This window comes from Sipha flava, unplaced genomic scaffold (genome assembly GCF_003268045.1).
Source record: "Sipha flava isolate LNK unplaced genomic scaffold, YSA_version1 114_pilon_pilon, whole genome shotgun sequence".
NCBI lineage: Eukaryota > Metazoa > Arthropoda > Insecta > Hemiptera > Aphididae > Sipha > Sipha flava.
In genome coordinates this window covers 1250856-1256855 of record NW_020271737.1, presented here as the reverse complement: position 1 = coordinate 1256855, position 6000 = coordinate 1250856, and the positions used below count along the sequence as shown (strand labels likewise).

The 6000-nt window shown below is 31.5% G+C and overlaps 1 protein-coding gene across 2 annotated transcripts in view; it reads left to right on the top strand.

Annotated features, from left to right (window-relative positions):
• Window positions 1-6000, top strand: part of LOC112690364 (putative ferric-chelate reductase 1 homolog) — a 63358-nt gene that overhangs the window by 39020 nt on the left and 18338 nt on the right. The gene's annotated exons all lie outside the window — the stretch shown is intronic.

Below are 6000 nucleotides of genomic sequence, written 5' to 3'. Positions count from 1 at the left end.
ATTATTATTATTATTATTATTATTATTATTATTATTATTATTATTATCAGTATTATCACTAGTCAAATAATTAAAATTATGAAACACTACGATGATATCTTATAAACGCATTATACTTCGTTTTTATCTTATAACAATAATGTATGCTAAACAAAACAGATGTGTTTGGACGATAAAATTGTTATAACATTGTGGTAGTGACTACATACACGTGTACAATACTATATATTCGCACTAATATCATATCGAGTTTATTGTTTGGGGTTTCTTGCAATAGCATCGAAGGCTGCATCCATATAATGTTGCTGCTTTTGGCGACGACAGCACCATATATTATAACATAATAACATAATAGACATTTGATTACAGTTTATAGACCCGAGGTCGGAGCACCGCGCCGATGTAATCGTGTTACTCGTTTCTGTCAATCGAAATCTACTATTTTTCATTTTTTTTATATCATCTTAAAGACATTAACGCGCGGGGAACGGAATGTCAATCGGGTTCACGGTGACGTCGCCGTTTCTGTCGTACGCCAACCTCCACACGTACTATATATACATACGGAACCTGTGCGTATACGTGTTCATAAAATATATCATCATCTGTACATCAACCTGCTATTTATCCTGCGATTAAACCTTTGTATCGTTTTGTGATTGGGTGATATATATTCAATATAATATTAAGGCCATAAATACGTTACAGCACACAGTTTTATTACATAGATTTCCATCGCCATAGTTTAGTATAAATTACATTAAAACGTATGTTTAAAATATGTTTTAGAAATAGAATTCAATAATTTCGACAAAACTACTCCTATAGGAATACTCCAATATCTTGTTTAACTTTAGTAATTAACTGAAAATATATTATTAAAAATCGTTTGCCATGTACATATGCTCTGTACTATGCGAATTTAGTAAACATATATATTCTGTAGTTTTCATATTTAAATATAAATAGTAAGGTTTTTTTTTTTATCTAAAGGCAGTGCCTTGTGATAGCCATGTCTCCCTGTTAGTTGCTAGGTTCTTCAGCTGTGAGTATGAGCTTGTGTTCATCAGCAGCATCAGATCTTTGAAGTAGGAAGTTCTAGGGCGTCCTCTTCTTTTCTCCCCATGATCTTTCCTTCGAAAATGTTGTTGATGAAGGTATTGTGTCTTATGAGGTGTCCAATGAGTTTCGTTTTCCTCTTCAAAATGTGAGACATGATGTTCCTTTTCTCTCTTACTTCTTGCAACACTATTTCATTGGTCTTTCTTTCAACCCAAGATATTTTGTTCATCTTCCTCCAAATCCACATTTCGGTAGCTTCTAGCCGTTTTTTTTTCATACTGACCTATGGTCCAAATTTTACAGCCATAAAATAACACACTCCAAATGTATGACTTGATGAATTTCTTCCTTGTATTTAAATCCAAGTGTTTGTTAGTTAGGAGGTTGTATTTGCTGTTGAATGTTTTTTTGCCCATTGCTATTCTTCTCTTAACATCGTTGGTAGATTTGTTGTCGTAAGTAATGGAGCTTCCTAGGTAATAGAAGTCTTCTACATCTTCAATGACCGCATCCCTCAGTTTGATTGTAGGTTTCACTATGTGTTGTTCTCGTCTAACTGTCATTGTGTTCATTTTTTTGGCGTTGATTTTCAGGTGATATTCATCCAGGATATTAGAAAGGGTTTTGAGTATAGGAAGGTTATGAAAAAAAAAAGAAGAAAATACTTTTGTTTAATTTGAAAGTACTAAATAGCCACTTCAAAGTGTTAATTTTTTTCTACAATCGAATCGTTATCATTTTCAGAAAAACTAACTTAATATGGTTTTATTGTTTTCGTATTTCATAAAAAAAGCAAAGTATGAATTAAATTGTTATGTGATTGCTAATTATTATTGTGAATTGTTATGGGATTGTTCGCACATCAATTACCGAAAAACGAAAACACAACACTCTTAATCACGATCATACGCACATCATGTATACGTCGTATATTACTTACGCGTGTGTAAGACGTTATACGACTTTCCAAGTACGTAAGTACATAATACTGAGCGTGGTCCCTATGTATATACGTACCTTCACGTAAATTAGGAATAGGGCATTGGGAGAGATGCGAAGGGGGCAATTCCTCATAGGGCCTAATCTAACTTTTTTTTGTTATAATAAATATAAAATATAATTAAAACGTTAAATCCTTATTCATATCTTACACAAATTTCCAAAATGGTTATTTGAATATTTTTAGATTATTTTTTCGTTCGACGTGCTTCGACGTAAATATGTATATATAGAACAATATAACATATTATTGAATTCGACTATTATCGTGGCTATGATTTATGGAGCACGAGTTATATCTACACATTAAATTCATAATTCTACTCCACTATTATTATACTGAAGCCTCTACCAATTTGAATATTGTAAATTTCTAATTTCCATGTACCTAATGATGTAAAATGTATATTGAAATATGTCGTACAGTTTATATTGAAAATCCCTAATCATCGACGCGCGCTCCGAAAGTGCGATGTGATCATAGCTTCTTTGGTCATTGTTTTTATACTATTCTTAAAGGTTTATTTTTTTTATCAAATTCAATAATTATAATTTTTTTAATTTTTTATGAATATATTGCATTTTTATAACTGCAAAATGTATACAAAGTAAGCTATCATGATGAGTCATACTAATGGAGAACGTGGAAAAAATAACTTAAAAAATTGATGAGTTAACGGATCATTATTTTCCAATGAGAATAAAGTATTGATAGGGTAATATAATTTTTTATTATGAACTTTTGAATTTATGAAAGGTTTTGGATTAAAAACGAAAATTGTATTTGAAATACATGTCACTAACAGTGCAGCAAATACATTTTTTTTTTTATATTTTATTTAAATGAATATTTTTTATATCTAGTCTTTAGACGTATATGAAATACAGCTATTTGCTGGATTTTTTTTTAATCTCAATCTGTCGTCTTTTCTCTCCGTTGGTTAGTGATATAACCCGCCCACGACGTAAACCGGCCGTGAGTCATAATGGAAAAAAACGCGAAAGTGAAATGTTAATATTCAGACAATTACGCACATTATTCACAATTATTATTACAATATAATTCGACCTTGCACGTGTTTCGTCCCCACCTCCCACTATATTTTTGCCCAATATTTTGGCGGCGTAGTGATAAACGCCGACGTCAAATCGTCGTCCTACGATAATGATACAATAAACGACTACTTACTAATTCGTATATTTCTCTTAAAAAATACACATGTAGCGTGCCGAGTATACATATTACATACTTATCATCACCTGCAGTTATTTGTAAGTCTTAAGTTTGAACAACACTGCGTCCGACCGTTGCATACGCTATACACAATCGATTATGGCGAGGGCGAATGTACCAAACGTACAGTTAATAGAAAATCATTATCGCAAATGTTCACTGCAGTTTATTCGTCCGTTGTTTTGATTCATTGATATATTTTCTTTATAAACGTTTATTTATATTTTTATCAGGTGATATTTAATACACATTGGCGTGTGTACGGTATAATGCACTGTACACTAAATACTAACGAAATATGTGAAGCATTATGCTTTTAAATTCGGATTTCTGGTGTGTCGCCAGTGGACGGCTTCTCCTTCATGTTTTCTGGCTGTAACCTTAATTTTGTTATCACTTAAGCCTATTATACAAAATTTGTATACATTTTTTAAATCAAATAAAGAACACAAAAAAAAATTCGGATTTTTTTTTAAACTATTCGCATAACTTCTAACTTTGAATAAATATCGATTCATTAAGATAGAAGTGATCATTTAACTGGGTTGCCGCCATTGATCACGCCTTTGGTAATATATTTTATGTACTTATTATTAATGTATGGATTTTAGTATTTTTACGTCATCAGTAATTCAACTACCCATTGTACTCCTTTTAAAGTGCTCGAAAATCTATTTCTTGAAATTCAATTAAATTCAATTGGTTCATAACCATTATTTCCTAACGTTGATTTGTTTATGAATTCATTATCATTATCAAATGCTACTTAAAATTAGATTGAATAATAACAACGTAAAATCGCATTAATTCATTAAAAATATTAATTCGATTTAAACGTGACAAAATTGTCTCAACTAATTTGTTGTTAAACATAGTTATATTCACATATTAGCAGACCCCTGTTGTGTGTTCCTTTAGGTATATAACACTATCTAGACAGCTCCATTTGATCCCTGTAGTAAAGACCATCGGTATGGAAACAATAAAAATATTATAAATACATGTTTTCGTATGTATTATATGTGTTATTATTATTCTACCTTAATAATAATTATGTGATCGACTTAATTTTTAAGTGGACGTATGAACATAACAAACGTAGTATATGTAATCGAAACTTTGGAGGTGACGTCATATATAATGTTATGCAGTATAGTAAGAAAGTTCAATCAGTCCATTCATATGATATCAACGGCCCAATGAGAATTAACGATCACAGTCTTGTTAAAATCGTGTCGTCACTTTTTCAAAAATAAAAGCATGGCGACATTTTATGCAATGGAGCTAATCTTTTTGATCTTCCTATCTAATATTAAACAAACATATTGTAGTCGTAAAAAAATTATGGACAACAACGACTCTGTTAACATTCAGGACGCACAGTACTTTATCAATTTTGATCGCGAACGAATAAACGTGTGTACCAAAGCCGTTTTGTTCCGGTCAAGGACTCGCGCAGAAAAATGCGCAATACCCCGATACCCCGTTATTTACACCGCGGCATGTTTTCTTATTATACGGAAAACAATTACTATAAAAAGTCGCAAGCCCTCCTTTATATCCAGGTCATCCTACTCTCTTCACTCATTGTTCCACCGCCGTTCCTCGCTTACGGTCTAGTAACAATCGTAGCAGTAAATTCACTCGTTATGTAAATGCGCACGTGGTTTCGCGCGTTTCTAATGAGTGGACTACTAATTGATCTACGCGGCTGGACTGTGCTGTAACATTAATATTTCACGTGGTGTGAGTCTAAAAACAAACGTTCGAGGAATCGCCAATGAAACGTATATATTTTGATTTTCTACGTACGATTCGGCGAGCGTGGGTTTCGCAAAATGTCGATAAGTACGGTGCACATGTTATATACGTGTGATACAAGTATATCGTCGACAAAAGCCCTATGGTGATAGTAAGATTGATATGTTTCCGTTAAAATACACAATTTAAATGTATATTTACAATATATTGACGGTGCAATCAACAAACGTAGCTATTGTATTACATCAACAACGCACTCGAACGAGAAAACGTTATTTCGAGTATTCGAAAAACTCGAATTTTTCTCTTGACTGCTAAGAGGTTATTACTACCAAATCGTACTGGTGGCAGTACTTCGGATGGGTAAAACTCGATTACGTACGTTTGTTATCGGCGATACCTGTTTAAGTTACACGATTCCGTACGATTTTATCTGATTTTTAACTACACGATTGCGTACAAAGTTTTGTATGTTAATGCCAATTTTCATACCAGTATTGGTGTATAACACATGCGTATACGAAAGAACTTAACAAAGTTAATAAAATCTTTGTGTTTTATTACTTTTATTACCTATGCTTATTGTTAATGATTATTAAATATATCAGATATAACGAAATTTCGTTATTTCCGTTATATTATACAGTATTTTCTGAGTTTCAATAAAAGTAGTAGGTTATAAATGTTAAGGAATCCAAATTTAAGCATTTTCAAATAATTTATTTACAATAATTTCATTCAAATAAAAACTGTTGATTTTATTTATTTAGTAATTACTTTTCTTTTATTTAGCTATCCTCATTTTATTTATTATTTGATTATTAATTTTTTTTTATGAATTATTATAGAACTAGTATATGTATTTTATATTTATTAAATATAATACAGTGTAATTAGTAAATTTGACAACTTTACATACAATTTCGTACGCAATCGTATTCTAC